This window comes from Carettochelys insculpta, chromosome 3 (genome assembly GCF_033958435.1).
Source record: "Carettochelys insculpta isolate YL-2023 chromosome 3, ASM3395843v1, whole genome shotgun sequence".
NCBI lineage: Eukaryota > Metazoa > Chordata > Testudines > Carettochelyidae > Carettochelys > Carettochelys insculpta.
The window spans coordinates 148,339,913-148,356,466 of NC_134139.1; the positions used below are offsets into that span (position 1 = coordinate 148,339,913).

The following is a 16,554-nucleotide window of genomic DNA, read 5'->3' on the forward strand; positions in this document are numbered from 1 at the left end:
GCCCTCCCATCCCTAGTCTTAACGTGCCTCAGGCCCAACCCCCGATCCCCAAACCGGCCACCAGGACAAACCCATCCGTGGTTCTGGCTTTGTTTATTATCAGCAAGTCAGATGCAGTGGCATGGCTGGATGGCAGGCAGGGCAGCATGGCAGAGCTCCCCAGGGAGTGAGGGCCTCTGACACCAGGTTCTACTGCAGCTGGTAGGATGGAGGGGCCCTCTCCTCATAGAGAGTGTCATGGTGCATGGTGGTGTGGAGCCAGTTTGCCAGGGTTGTGCTGAGAGCCCAGGGCAGGGGGAACCCATGCATCCAGCCCAAAAACAGCCCCTTGCCTGAGTAGCAGCTGGTTCCAGCCCTCCTGGTGCGGGCAGGGCAGGGGGTATGGGAGTGCTCCGAAGGTGGGGAGCCTACCCCTGGTGGCCAAGTGAGATAGTGGAACTGGATTGGATTGGTTTAACAGCAGGATCCCTCCTGCCACCCTGCTGGATGTTGAACCAATTAAATTTGGTTCTACCATTTTGGCACCGGTGGGGCAGGGAGCCACAAGAGGAGTCAGCAGCGGCAGCATCCAGAGCTGCAGACGACTCTGTAAAGAACCATGTGCAGCTCCAGAGCTGTGGGTGGCCATCCCCTGTCCTATGTGTTCTTCCTGGGATCAGACCAGAGTCCTTCAAGTGGACAAGATTTTCCTTGTGAGCAAGATCCAAGTCACCCTTTAGAACATGCTTAATTCAGCATTTGATTTGCTTAGGAACAATTATGTGCTTAATACCAGCTTTATATAACAGCTTTCAGCTAAAGAGAGACTCAAAAGTAACTGTACATTGGACAGAATGGACAGTCTCTCTACCAAAGGATAAATGGACATAAAGCCCACATCAGGAATTGGAATACTCACGAACCTAAAAGGCAACACTTTAACCTCCCTGGACATTCAATAATGGATTTTAAAATCGATTCTTCTACATAAGGATTTTACCACAAGATTACAGAGGGGCCGTGTCTACACTAGCCAGAAACTTCAAAATGGCCATGCAAAAGGCCATTTCGAAGTTTACTAATGAAGCGCTGAAATACATATTCAGCACCTCATTAGCATGCGGGCGGCCGCGGCACTTCGAAATTGATGTGGCTCACTGCTGAGCGGCTTGTCCAGATGGGGCTCCTTTTCAAAAGGACCCCGCCTACTTCGAAGTCCCCTTATTTCTATGAGCAGACAGGAATAAGGGGACTTCGAAGTAGGCGGGGTCCTTTCGAAAAGAACCCCCCTCTGGAAGAGCCGCGCGGCAGTAAGCTGCATCAATTTCGAAGTGCCGTGGCCGCCCGCATGCTAATGAGGCTCTGAATATATATTTCAGCACTTCCTTAGTAAACTTCGAAATGGCCATTTGCATGGCCATTTCGAAGTTTTTGGCTAGTGTAGATGTAGCCAGGGAGACATCTGAATTGGAATTAATTTGCAAATTTGGCACATTTAAATTAGGCCTTAAGAGATCTCAATTATCGTATGCATTACAGGGACAATTTTCCTACTTTTGATGTTCACAGGAGCAGCACACATCTTACTTAACTTAATTTGCTTCATCTGCTGGTCCTGGTGGTAATCAGTACTTCCTTTTCTTCTGTCTCCCCAGCCCCTGCAATATAAACCCTGGATTCTAATTGTTTTATAAAGTGCCTCATGGTGCCTTTCAGTAATCCAAGGAAGTATGTTTTACCCACAAAAGCTCCTTATGTAATAAAGCTGTTAGTCTTTAAGCTGCTACAGAATGGCTTGTTACTTGAGAAGCTACAACCTAACACAGCTTTCCCCCTTGGCTATGTCTACAGAGAGGCTTTGCTTGGCAAAACTGGGCTTTTTCGGGAAAAACCATGGAGCATGTACACTCAAAATGTGCTTTGTCAACTAAACTCAGCACATCTGCCAGCAGCGTTATATCTCTCTCAGTGCAGGCATAACACCTTTCCCAACAGTGTTGTTTTGTTGACAAAACAGTCATGTAGATGCTCCAGGACCCTTTTGTTAACAGACAGGGCTTCCAGTTCACTGGACAGCCTTGTTTGCAGAGCTTCCAGTCAGCTGTTCTGTCGAGAGAGGGCTGCACAGTCTGACTGTTCTCCGTTAACAGAGTGGATTGCTCTTCCAATCTGCTTTTGTTATGTAGACGCAATCTGTCAACAGAAGTTTTGCCAGGAAATCTCTTCTGACAGTGACTTGTGTAGACGTAGCCTATGTGAAGGGTGAAGAACTTTTCCCACGTGCGTATGTTATGCTGGTATTGGGAAAACTGACAATAATTCTTATAAAAAGGATCATCAGAGCTGAAGTATCTTGTACTTCATGAATGGAATTTCCTATAAGGCAATCTCCCCAAAGTCATGCATTCACATAGTTCTTGATTCCGTCTTTCTGGAGTGATGTATGAATGGACTGCAGGAAATCCTTTATGCCTCTCAGACTCCAAGAATTTGAAATAAAATTGTACATCCATGGAACATCTAATTTTTTTTCTTTCAGGCATTCTGTCTGTGGAGTCAATGAACTTAAACGTCTCTCAAACAGAAGGATGAGTTGTCTGAGCTACTAGGTACAAGACAACACTTTCACCATACGCCCAGTGCATTTGACTCGCTTAGTTGATTGGAGCATGTTCTGGCCTAGGAAGAGTTTTGAAAAAGTAGAAAGTCCAAACCTCTCTCACTTTGCAACAACTGAAGTGTTAAGGGGCCTGGACTGAAGCCAAGTAGAGCAGAAGCTGCCCACTTCCATGCTGGGAATGCTTCTGACAGAGAATTATTCTTTCAGCTATGCTCCTCCCTGAAATTATTCATGTAAGACCAGCAAACAAGTTAATTTATTCCACTGCAAAGTTACTCATCTAAAATCTTTGAAATACGTAAAAGCACCAGCAGTAGAGTTGACTGTATCATTAGATATTGCACAATGCTAATGTTTTACATTTACTACACAATCTCTAGAGAGGCTTGAAATTGAAAGCCAGAGAAACTGTTTGCTTTCTCTTTCCAAATAACCAGCAGCCAGCCATTCACCAATTTTTCTATCAGATATCATTGACACACTACAGCAGTCCCGCAAGTTATGCGAGGGTTGCATTCCCACACACCCTCTCATAACTTGAATTTTGTGTAAGTCAAGGGGGCAGCTTTTTTTCCCCAACAGAATGCACATTCTGCAGCCTGGGAAGCGGGGAAGGAGCACCTGGAGCTCCTTTTGAAAGGTAAGTCCTGGGGCTGGCAGGGAGAGGAGCAGTTGTGGAAGTTTAAGCCTGTCAGTGGTTTGGGGCCGTGGGAGGAGGGAAGCTGGGGGATTAAGCCTGTGGTGGATTAGGGCTGTGGGGGGTGGATTTGAGCTAGGACTGTGCGGCCTTGCAGGGGGTTGAGACAGAGCCGTGCAGGGTACAGATAAATTGGGCCTGCGGGGGGAGTGTTGAACCAGGGCTCTGTGGGGTGAGGGGATTGAGCCAGGGCTTGGGGGAGCTGGATTTTGAGTTACACTTAACTTGCATTAATGTTAAGTGCAACTTGAAATCATGCATTTTGAGGGATTATTGTATTCCATATGGTATTTCCATAAGCACTTTAAGCTAAGTTGGGATAGTGTGTTGCATCTGTTTCTTATAAATGCTTTAAGGTTGAGAGGCTAATAGCATGCTGATGGCTAAAAACAAAGTAAGGTTATAGGTATACTGGGTATTAAGGATGCTTCTCTCACTTAGTTCAGCTAGCTGCTAAGGAAACAAAAATAGCCCTGGAGTTGTGAAATTCCACTTGATTGTCATGTAACTGTATTATTAAAGTAGACTGACTTTTTGCATTATAAGGCCCTATTTTCAGATGCCTGTAACATTGCTAAGCTTTAAACATTTTGATTGAAATGTTCCATGCCAGATGACTGCCTCAGTTTTTTTTTGTTTGTTTTTTTTGTTTTTGAGGTGGGAGAATTTCACATGTTTATCAATCACAGTGGCAACTGAAATCAATGGAAGCTGCACTTTGAAGTTGTAAAATTCTATATATTAAGTATTTTGAAAAAATCAGGTCTTTTGTCAAATGGGCCACTCAAATAAATAAACAGTTTTTGCCCTCATTTTCTCTGTACTTCTGATCCCCATCTGTAAACTGAGGCTAACATCTACCTTCTCGCTGCCGAAGGATGTTGCAAGGATAAATTAATATTTGTGAAGCTCTGAGGTTCTGTGGTGACAAGTGTCCTAGAAAAGCCAGTGGGGAAATTAAGAATTCTTTGTTCAGATCAGGCTTGCAGTACATAGGGATTCATTTAACAACCTAGATAAAAACATTATTAGTATTTCATCAGTTGAACACTGTATATCTTACGCAATGAATGAGGCAGGGGCCCTGTGGAAAAAGTAAGTATGTGATCTTGTAATTAAAGACTGTATTATACTACATGCATTTATACAAATAGTCCAAAAGACTCCTTTCTTTTTAGACCTGGCTATTTGTGATTAAAACCAGCTAGTTACCGGTATCTAGAGAAGCTGTATAAATGTGAGAAAATTAATCTGGAGTATTAGAGATTGTGAGCTGACAAGTGTTTCTACAAGAAAGAGGAAGTGATGTAGTTAATTCACCAGCATTCCATTAAGAAAATGATTATTCTTTGACTGATTTTCAGTATAAATTCAAATAGGCTACACCCTGCAGTTGGGAAAAGGTGTATTTTTACTGTGCGATAGTGGGAAGACTATTATGTGATAGCAATCTTGCAGTAAAAATTTGCTCCCCTGTCCCAGGATAGATACCATTGTAGAAGTCAGTGAAGAACTCTAACTTTCAGTGGAATGCCTGAGAAACGTCTTTAAAAATACTTGATTTAAAATTGAAGAAAATGAAAAGAATCTTAATTGATGTAATGTTTTTGGAGACCGTGTGTGGAAATTAACCTAACACTTTTGCTGGAATATTTTGTCACATTGGGTCATCACTTGAAGTCAGTATAATATACTTACAGTAAACCTTCAAATTAATGGACCCTGATATAACGGACTTCGGAAATAATGGATGTTGTCTGTCGGCCTGTGCACCCCCAACAAATAAATGTCAGAGGCTCACTAGAGCCTCTGCTGGGGCTGCTGAGGCTGGAAGGGTCACTGGGGCCAGAGGAGCCACTTGGGCCCGGGGGGGCCTGTGACAGGGCACAGGAGCTCTCCTCCTGCAGCCCTGTGTGCGTGGAGCATGTTGGCACCCGTCTGCCTCTGCTTGCAATGGTGCTGAGCGGCAGCCATGGTGTCAGAGGCTGCTGCTTGCTGGCAGACTGGGGGCAGCCACCCTCTACCTTTGCACGGGCTGCTCGGAGCTGGGGCTGGAGGAACTGCAGCGCTGTGAGCTGCAGGAGGCGGAAGGAGTCAGGCCAGCATTCAGCTCCTCTCCTGGTAATTGGGAGAGGGAAATGGAGGTGTGAGGGGAAGAATGGGGCTGGAGGTGGGAAAAGGAAGGGGAGACAGGGGACAGGAGTGATTGATGGGCTGGGAAGGTCAGTGAATTATCATACAGTGCAACCATTCAGATATAACAGATTTTCAGCATTAACAGACACTCCTTCCCCCTATTAGTCCATTAAATCAAGGGTTCACTGTACTAGGTAAATAGTAAACTTCACTATTATTTTTTTTCTAAGCTCCCCTGTTTTCCATGCAGAAAACGTTAATAAATATTCAAAACTGTATGTGATGGTTTAATGGCCTGGAGATTTGTCTGTCATTCATTAAAACTCAGTTCAGACCTTGGCTAGACCTGATCTATAGACTCCACTTATCTAAATGTCAAGAGTGTTTCCAATTTTCAAAATAGTGATGTGTGATTTGCATGCTTTTATTTCTGAACTTTTATATTCACTCCTTACCAATGTGATACTTTTAAAAATATCTATAAGTACAGGAAACAGACCCTCTCCAACACTGACAGAAACATTGCACATAGTTTTCCGTATAGTCAACTTCCTTAGTTGTGGGGAGAGAGAAGTAAAACCTATATGTGCAGACAGTGATGTTGACTTATCAAACTAAAGTTTTTATTGTTTTATAGTATTGTCTTATACATACTTAAACATTGTGCATAGATGACGGTTGTTGCCTTGTGTGTGCATCACTAGAGCTACGTCTACATGTACACACTACATCGAAATAGGCTATTTCGATGAGTAACGTCTACACGTCCTCCAGGGCCGGCAATTTCGACGTTCAACGTCGATGTTGCGCAGCACCACATCGAAATAGGTGCTGCGAGGGAACATCTACACGCCAAACTAGCACACATCGAAATAAGGGTGCCAGGCATAGCTGCAGACAGGGTCACAGGGCGGACTAGCGCTTCCGGCGCAACAGCTAGCCGCTCCATTAAAGGGCCCCTCCCAGACACACACAGCCCACACAGCACGCGGTCTGCAGAGCCATAGGCATGCACACCTCGAGCGACGCAGTCATGATGGACCCCCAGCAGCAGCAGCAGCAGCCAGAGGTCCACCCAGCCGCCCCTGCAGGAGCAGTGCTCGCCCTGCTCCATGCCATGCAGGAGGCAGCTGAGCACCTCCTTGCCAGAGAGGAGGAGCTGCCCGCAGGGGAGGAGGACGCAACCCCCAACCCTGCAGCACCCCCCCCCGCCTCATACGCCACCGGCTGTGGAGCTACCCCACAAGCACCGACTGGTGGGAGCGGCTGGTGCTCGGAGAGTGGGACGATGACTGCTGGCTCAGGAACTTTCGCATGCGCCGGCAGACATTTCTGGAGCTATGCCAGTGGCTCACCCCCGCACTCAGGCACCAGGACACCGCCATGCGGCGTGCCCTCAGTGTGGAGAAACGGGTCAGCATCACTATCTGGAAGCTGGTCCCTCCAGACAGCTACCGATCCGTGGGCCAGCAGTTTGGCGTCGGCAAGGCCACCGTCAGGGCTGTCCTCATGGAGGTAAGATGACCCATGGGGGGAGGGGGAGGCAGCTCTGGGAGGGCAGGGGAGGGGAGGGGAGGGGGGCCCTGGCAGGGGAGGGGAGGGGGGCCAGGGTGTCAGGGGAGGGCCACACACACCCTGCTCACCCCTCATTGGTGCTCTCCCATGTGCTTCCCCTGCAGGTCGTCCGCGCCATCAACGCCATGCTCCTCCAGAGGCTTGTGAGGCTTGGGGACCCGGATGCCGCCATCGCAGGCTTTGCCACCCTGGGCTTCTCCAGTTGCTTCGGGGCTCTGGATGGGACTCACATCCCCATCTGCGCCCCGGAGCACAGTGGAGGACGCTACATAAACAGGAAGGGCTACCACTCAGTGGTCCTCCAGGCCTTGGTGGACAGCCGGGGCCGTTTCCAGGACATTTATGTGGGCTGGCCTGGCAGCACCCACGACACCCGGGTATTCCGGAACTTGGGCCTGTGCCGCCGGCTGGAGGCAGGGACCTACATCCCCCAGCAGGAGATCCCTGTGGGGGACACCACCATGCCCCTCTGCATCATCGCAGATGCGGCATACCCCCTCCGGCCCTGGCTCATGCACCCGTACACGGGCCATCTGTCTGCCAGCCAGGAGCGCTTCAAGCAGCACCTGAACCACGCGCGCCAGGTGGTGGAGCGCTCATTTGGCCGCCTCAAAGGGCTCTGGAGGTGTCTCCTCACCCGCCTGGATGCAGGCCCCACCAACATCCCCCAGATTGTGGGTGCGTGCAGCGCCCTACACAACCTGGTAGCGAGCAAGGGGGAGGCCTTCTTTCAGGGCTAGGCTGTGGAGGCCAGCAGGGCCGATGTGCAGCCACCCGCTGCCCCCAGTCGCCAGGTGGACCCCGAAGGGACCCGGGTCCGGGAGGCCCTGCGGGCCCAGTTCGACGAGACCACGGGGTGAATGCTGGCAGGCCCACCAGTGCCCCCCCCATCCTCCACAACACTCCCTGCCCCTACGCCCACACCACAGAGCACCCAAGAGCACACCCTCCGCCACTTTTCTTGTAAAAATAAAAGCAGACAGTTGTTTGTCAAATCAAACATCTTTTGAACTCTTATTATAACGGAAATTCTAACTTATATATGTATGTATTATAAAAACAGGGATAACATGAAAGGGGAAGACAAGGAAGGGGAGAACTATTTACATGGGGGGGTAAGGATCAGCATTGGAAAACGGGTCACAAATACAAACTATTTACAGAAAAAAATAACTTAAAAGTGGGGGGAATATATACAAAGGGGGGGGCACGTCCTGGGCCCCATGTCCCTACAGTCCAGCGCTGCGGGTGGGCAGCCGGGATCCCCGCCTCGGCCGCAGCCCTGGCCAGAGCTGGATGGGGACCGGGCGGACCGGGAGATATGGCCGGCGAGTGTCAGCTGGCCCCAGGTCCCCCTCGGCGGAATGGACCTCGGTGGTGGGTGGCAGTGCGATGGCGGCCGGCACGGCGGCTGGAGCAGCGGGTGGAGCAGGCAGGGTGGGCGCAGCGGCGGCCGGCGCGGCATGGGGGGCCAGGTAGTCCACAATGCGGTTGACAGTCTGCATGTAGGCCCCCCATGCCTCCTGGCGCCAGGCCAGCGCCTGCTCCTGCAGATGGAGGCAGCGTTGCTCCACCCGCAGCCGCTGCTTGGCGACCTCCACCTGCCAGCGGTGGAGGGCCAGCAGCTGGTGGTCCGTCGCCAGCGGCTGCTGGTGCTGGGTCCACCGTCTTGCCCCCTGTGGGGCCGGTCGGTCCTCCGCTGAGGGGCTGGCCTGGAGTGATGGCCCCAGAGGGCTTCCGGGACCACTGACGCCTCGCCAGCGCTCTCCGGTCCTTCCAATGGTGCAGCTGCGGAACACGGGAGGGGAGGAAAAAGAGTGGAGACAGCCATTAGTGTGGGCCCCGAGCCGTGACCCTTGTCCCCCCACCCCTGTGCTGCAGGTTCCCCATCCCCGTCCCCGGGAGATGCTGATGTGATGGGGTTCAGGGGTCCCCCTGCTCTGCACCCCGTCCACTGGCAGGAGTGACTCTCACTCAGCAAGTATGACAGGAGAGGTTTCTTAGGCAACAGATGCCCAGTTTCTCCCACAAGCGACAGTACAGCAGTCAGAGACAGTCCTTCCAACCCGTCCTGGGGAGAAGACCCCGAGGGGTGCCCCTCTGGGGTGTAGCTTTCCCCCTCCTCAGGCTGGCTGCCTTCTAGCTCTCCCTTCCCCTAGCCTCTAACTGCCGCCCCCGATTCAAAGCCAGCTCGGCTCCTCCCTCCTCTTTGTTCAGGGCAGAGGTGTAACCTGCCAGTTGTAGCCCCAGGATCATCCTTAGCCACTGGGAGCTATTCAGCTTGTTTCTCATATCTAGCCTGAGTCTCGCATTTGCACTCCCCCCACTCCATCACATGCTGCTGCTGCTGCTGCTGGGTGTCCCACCCCCTCCCCCCGGGGGACCCCAGAGGTTCCGCTCTCCCCAGCCCCGGGGATGGGGCATGGCACTGTCGTGCTGGCGGGGGCAGGGGTTGATGTACTCTTCTGAGGGACATGCCACTGCTGTCCTTGGGGCTATGATCATCTGGGCATGTGGAGGGCCCTGGTCATATCTATTACTCCTGCCCCTCAACCCCAGGGGTGTGCACCGGGGGGTACATACCTGACGGTCCACACCCATGGTCGGGGGACACCCGGGGGGCGGACACCCAGATGGAGCTCCGGGACGGCATCATTATTTGGAGCCCGATGTCGCTGGAGGAGGAGTCCCCCTCCTTCTCCTCCTGCTCCGGTGCCCCGGGGGTGGGCTCCTGGGGGGGCCCCCGGGGTGCGGGGCTTGCCTCCGGGGCGGACTCCGCCTCCGGGGCCTGCTGGGGCTCCTCAGCCGAGGTGTCAAGAGTGGCCAGAGGGGAGGAGGTGTGCCGGGGGCCCAGGATGTCCCTGAGCTCCCTGTATAAGGGGCAACTGACAGTGGCGGCCCCAGATCGGCCGGCCGCATCCCGGACCCGGGCGTAACCGTGCCGCAGCTCCTTCACTTTACTCCAGACATGATCCGGAGTGTGGGCAGGGTGACCCTGGGCGGCCAGGCCCTCGGCCAGCCAAGCGAATGCATCCGCGTTCCGTGTCTTGCTCCCCATTACCTGGAGCACCTCCTCCTCGCTCCAGAGCCCCAGCAGGTCCCGAAGCTCGGCCTCCGTCCAGGAGGGGCCCCGCTGCCGCTTCCCCGCCTGGCTGCTGGGCTGTGAGCCCTGGCTTCCCTTGGGGGGGGTCCCCTGGGGACACTGGGGGGGCTGCCAGGCGGCCATCGCAGCTGGGTGGGTGTCTCTAGCTGGCTGAGGGACGTGCAGGCTGGCCGTGTGTCTGGGCTGCCGCCTGCACGTTCTCTCAGCTTCCTGCACAGGAAGGGAGGGGGCGGGGAGCTTTAAGGGGCCGCTCCACGCGGCCACCATTGAGCTCAGGGGCTGGAGAGAGCGTCTCTCAACCCCTCAGCTGATGGCCACCATGGAGGACCCCGCAATTTCGATGTTGCGGGACGCGCAACGACTACACGGTCCCTACTTCGATGTTGAACTTCGAAGTAGGGCGCTATTCCCATCCCCTTATGGGGTTAGCGGCTTCGATGTCTCACCGCCTAACATCGATGTTAACTTCGAAATAGCGCCCAACACGTGTAGCCATGACGGGCGCTATTTCGAAGTTGGTGCCGCTACTTCGAAGTAGCGTGCACGCGTAGACACAGCTTAGTAGAGATACTGGGGGAGGTTTTGCTGTAAAGATCTTATCCAAAGCCCATTAAATTCAACAGAACGGCACCATTAACCCAATTCAAGTCCTTAGTGGAGTTATACCACTGTTATTGATTTTACTAAGGGTGTGCCTACAATTGCATTCCTCTTTCGAAAGAGGCATGCAAATGAGACATAAATATGCATATTCAGCACCTCATTTGCATATTATAATTTCAGAAGAGCTTCTGTCAAAAGAAGAAAGCCAGTGTAAACGCTGGTCTTCCGAAAGTAAACCCATCTTCGAAAGAATCCTTCTTCCCTTTATTTAATGGGAAGAAGGATTCTTTGAAGATGGGGTTTACTTTCAAAACAGCAGCGTCTACGCTGGCTTTCTTCTTTCGAAAGAAGCTCTTTCGAAATTATAATATGCAAATGAGGTGTCAAATACACAAATTTATACCTAGTTTGCATTTTTAATTTGCCTCATTTGCATATATCTTTCAAAAGAGGAATGCAAGTGTAGATGCGCCCTAGATGTTCAGGGCTGTAACTTGGAACAGAATTGGTTTGATTTATCTCTGAAGTTAACAGATTACAACAGTGCACAAGTGGAAATTTGTAATACAATGATTGTATTAATAGGATTAGTAACAGTAATGATTTGAACCAAATCATAGAAATAAAAATCTCGTACATTTGCAAACATCTGCTGCTTTAAACTTTAGGTGGAGCCTATTGTTATTAGCCTGCTAAAACTCCTTTTTCTTTGAAGCAGTTGCATAGTTCATCTGTGGAATAGATTAGTTGGAGGGGAACATCTGAAATGGCTGACCTTGCTTCTGAATGTCAATTCTGCTGCAGACAAAACATCTCTCAGCTTTCAGGACTTCTATGATTTAGAGTCCTGTAAACATTGTGCTTTAAAGTAGCTTCTCTGTGCTAATTGAACCTATACTCACAGTTCCCATAAACTTGGTAGTCATGTAATTAGTGATATCTATAACTTTGTAGATATAATATACATACAATAGCATTATATTTTAACGTGTGATAAAGTATACACCTGAAAAACTGGCAGAAATGTGAGCTGAGACCTAGTGGAGTGTTGATTGTAATGTGGTAGTTCTCTGCTCGTATTTACAGTGGTAGTGGCTCTCAATATACAAAAATTGCTACAGTGTTCATGGCTGTAAATATATGAATCTTTATAAATATCAATAGCAAATGAGTACAGTTGAGTAGTATTTTAAGTTAGCAAAAAGATCACAGTACACTCACAAAATTTACCGTATTGAAATTGATCTTCTTTATTATTTATAGTGTGAGGAATGTGCCAGCAGGCGCTCAATAGCGCTAAAGGATTTGAGGAGTGTGTCCTTTAGAGATCATTTACATGAAAATGCAAAGGTGTACGTATGTAATACCTTGCAAACAAAGTCTGATGGGTAGCAGGTAAAGAAATGGGGTTTTGTCTATTGTAAACATGTTGTAAAGTTATGCTATCACCTAGGGTAAGAATTGTGGAGTCTCACCAATTCTTGAAGTTGCTGTGGGGGTACAGGGTGGTCATCATTGGTGTGTAAGACATGGATTGCACAGGGCTCACCTCATCTAAGCATTGTGAAGCAGTGGGTGGGGAAGCGTTTCTAGTTAACCTAGCTTGCTAGGAGCCTTAGGCCAAACAAAGCCTTGGCCATATAGCCATAAGCCTGGTTTGACTAGTCCAACCCCCAACTGTTTAAAGATAGAACTAAAAGCTGGATGTTGGAATGTGTATACTTTTTATGTGAGAATCCACCCTGGTGCATACTGAGATTGAGAGCTGAAATTACAGGGTGGCAGCAGAAGCCACTGAAAGCTGAAATCATAGGGTATTATTGCCTCAAGCCAAGCCCACAAAGCGATGGGCAGGTGGCTGGTAGGAGAAGCAGCAGCATTTAGCAGGAGCGACTGGAAGGCAGCTGGTAAGAGAAGAAGTAGGCAGTTAGCAGGGCAGTTGGTAGGAACAAGTGGACCACAGGACCAGCACAAAGATGGCATTGCCTCAGGCTCAATGAGTGAAGTCAACAGGGTGACATGTCAGGGTCTGCACAGACTGGAAAAAAGCTATATTTGAAGGGGAAGTGCAGAGAAAGTTTGGGTGTATGAATTGGACCCTTCCAGTGCCAGACTGGTGAGCCTGAGAGTCAAATGACACTGCTCAATCCACTTGAGCTCGGACGGTTACTTGAGGGTTGGTTATGAACTCTGGGTGTAGTATTTTCCCAAGCTAATGCTGTGTGACTTTTCTGCCTCTTTCGTTAAAAGTTTATTTTCTACACTCAAAATCTGTGCTTGTGAGTGGGGAAGAATTGCATCTCTGAGGCACCCAGAGGTGTGTGAATTTCCCAGGCTGCTGGGTGGGGTCTCAAGCCGGTTCTGTGTGAGGTAGGACCCCTAGATACTGAACTCGGCTCTGGCTGCTGCCAACTGCTACGAGCAGAAGGGTTACATTTTTGGGAGGTCATCCAAGATGACCTTCTGGAAGGTCTCGGAAGCTTGGGACACGCAACCTCAGCCTTAGGGAAGTATGTAACCCAGAGGCACTGAAACCACATGCTAGGGAGCGTGAAGTGTCTGTTCTACAACCTTGTCTGAGAGCCAGTTGGCTTTTATCTCATGTGGTAGAGCACAGGGCTTTAGCCCCTATGCTCGCAGGTTCAATTCCTTCTGCCATCGATCTGGGTCTGTCAACCTTACAATATTACAGTGTTAATCTTCACTTTACGTATTTTCTTTTGACGTATATTTTAAATGCATATTAGTTAACCAGAAAAGGAAATCAAGATTTACTTTCAGTATGTTCTGTGTTTGAAATATATTAGGCTGCATCAATACTAGCAAGTTCTTTTGAAAGATTTTTTTTCAAAGAAGGGGGCTCTTTTCAAAAGACCCCATGAAGCATCTACACACAAAAAGTGTTCTTTCAAAAGTAAATCAAAAGAAGGTGGCACTCCTTTTTAAATCACTCTTCCTTTCCTGTTTCAGGTGGAACGCCCCATTTTGAAAGCTTCTTTAGAAAGAAAACCTGTGTAGATGCTCCGCATGGCCCTTCTTTTGAAAGAACAGTCTTTATTTTCGATCCCTGGCCCATTCTTTTGAAAGAGCAGGGGCTGTGTGGACTCTCTCTTTCGAAAGAGCAGATCACTCTTTTGATCTGCTTTTTTGTGTGTGGACACGCTCTTTCGAAAGAAGATTTTTTGGAAGAGATCTTCAGGAAGAGCTTCTTTCGAAAGATCTGTAGTGTAGATGTAGCTTTAGCGTACACCATAATTTCAGATCATGTGTTAATGTATTTACAGTTTTAAGCATATTTGAAATACAAAATACATACAGTACCTTCAAAAACAACAAGAAGTCCTGCGGCACCTTATAGAATAATGGACATTTTGGAGCATAAGCTTTCATGGGCAAAGACCCTCTTCGTCAGATGCAACTAACAAAGCCGGTCTTTGCCCATGAAAGCTTATGCTCCACAATATCTGTTAGTCTGTTATCTGTTAGTGCCACAGGACTTCTTGTTGTTTTAGAAGATACAGACTAACGCAGCTACCTTTTGTTACAGTATCTATTGATTCTCTCTATTGGTCATGATTATTTTCCTCCCAACCTTAACAGCTGTTCACAATGTTTGACTCTCTAGCCCTGAAAATGTATTTGTTTTCTTTCTTTCAGTTCAGATAATAGAAGAAAAGATTCCTGTATAAAAAGCTCTGGAGTACACTGACAGTGGCTTAAATATTACAACCTAATAAGACATAGAGCAATGTTCTTTTGAAAATGTGAACAAGAACAAACTAATTCTTGCAGCCAGTGAATCGGCCTCAGCAAAAAGCTTCCTTTGTACTCTAGCTGCATCACTAGGAATATAGTGTTACCCTTCTCTAATAACCTTTTCAAATTATACATGATTTGTTCTTTTGTGGCAAGACAGTAATTTCGGAAGCTGCCTGTGCATCACTTGCATATTAAAGTCTTAAGTTTAACCCAGGGATTTTTTTCCTTTGGCAGACATTGTTCAGTTGAAATGTCGGAAAATGTGTTTTAAAAGGGTGAAAAGAATCAATTAAAATGAGTGAAGGTTATGAAGAAGCTTACAAAGCAAATAAAATTGTACAGAGGCACTTGAGTCAATAATATTAACCCAAGCATAGTGCCTTTTTGTTCAAAGAGAGAAAAGTTAGCTAGTGCAGGATGTATTTCTCATCACCAGAATTTTGTCATCCAGCAACATCCCTTGTCTGGCAGCAACTCCTCTCGCTACTCATCTGCTTTTCCTCCCCTGCCTTCCCAGAGCTTCCTCAGTGCCGCCAATCCACTGATTTCCAGTGTTCAAGTTCAGGGAGAGAGTGGGAGGAGCAGGGAGGCTCACTTGGGAGGAGTTAGGGAATAGAAGGGATGGGTGGAATGGGGCGGGGTCTTGGGTAAGGGGTGGAGCGAGGGCAGGGCTTGGAGCAGAAGGGAGGTTTGAGCATCCCCTCCCCCCACAGAGTTAGCCGGATGTCTGCTTACTGTGGGTTGGGGACACGTTTTCTGGGGTCAGAGAACGTCCTTCCAGTCCTAGCTCTGAGTTCTGTGCTGTATTTAGCTGTGATTTACCCCAGATATTTCTTCTAAGAGACTAGTAGGCAGTGTTAGTAATACAGGTACGTGTAACCATGTGTCAGAATCAATCTAGCAAAAGGTAAAATTGTTACAGAAGTTGGAAAAGGGCACAATTTTATTCGCTTTCACTGAGATAAAAGAAACAAGAGGCCATTAGGCACAGGGCGTAGGAATGCTGGGGATGATGCAGCACTCTCAGGCTTTACATCAAGGGCCCAGTTGCGTTGTCACATGGGATCCTAGTTTCCAGTCCCTCAGTAGGGATCTTGGCTGCTGGCCCCAGTTCCAGTCCACCCATAGTCCACAGATGCTGGTGGCGAGTGCCAGCAGTTGGCATAGGTCCCATCTGTCCTTGGGTCACAGTTGCTGGCAACTGCTCCCCAAGTCTGGAGTCACCCCATCTCTTGGTGGGAAAATGGATAGACTTCTTATACCTGTCAGGAGAAGCTTGGCAAACAAAGGATTTCACATACTCCATTACATTCAGGCTCAGTCTATACTATGTAATAAAGTTGAATTTATTAAAATTGAGTTTGTAACACTGGGTTTTATAAGGGTAAAGTTGAGTTTCTGCACCTGCCCTCGAAGTCGACTCTAGTGCATCCCCATTAAATTGCTAAAGTTTGACTGTTGCAGCAGTGGATTGTGGGAACCTATCCCACAGTTCCCTCAGTCCCATGGCATGCTGGGTTTTCTTGCTGGTGTATTAGGGGAAAAAATGCCCCACAAGTTGTTGTGCGTGTGTGATGTCAACTTCCCAGAATGCATTGCCCTCATTCCCTCCTGTTGCAAACAAATGATCATTTTTCTGAAGTCTCTTTCCCCAATGAGAGAAATTGTATGAGTTGTCCGCATTATGTCCCCCCACACGTTCCCCCCACAACACACCATTTGTAAGAATTCACTGCTGGGAGTGTGCTTCATTCTCTCTTTTTTTCAAGAACAGTGACTTGAAAAAAGGACTGTACCACGTCAACAGGTTGCTCAACTACTTTTCCCATGGGGAAAAACACACCAAACAGGTGGGCTTCAGAAGCAGAAGCCCATGATGCCCAAGCAATACAAACTGGCTCCATGGAACTAGGAAAAGAGCCATGGGAGCACCCAGCTAACTGTGCTATGTCAACAGGTCGCTCAGCTGGTTTTCCCCCCCAGTGAAAGAACACAAAACAGTGGAACAAAATGGCTCCATGGGGCTAGGGAAAGACTTAATATTCAAAAGGAAAGACAAAAAGTAGGGAATCCCAGAGAGGG

The 16,554-nt window shown here is 48.7% G+C and overlaps 1 long non-coding RNA gene across 1 annotated transcript in view; it reads left to right on the forward strand.

The window, feature by feature from the left end:
- The first annotated feature begins 2,997 nt into the window (after nt 1–2,997).
- The window catches only part of LOC142010516 (uncharacterized), a 62,173-nt gene continuing 48,616 nt past the window's right edge, over nt 2,998–16,554 (forward strand). The window contains exon 1 of the long non-coding RNA XR_012644824.1: nt 2,998–3,239. This is a non-coding gene — a long non-coding RNA (uncharacterized LOC142010516). The remainder of the gene's footprint in view (nt 3,240–16,554) is intronic.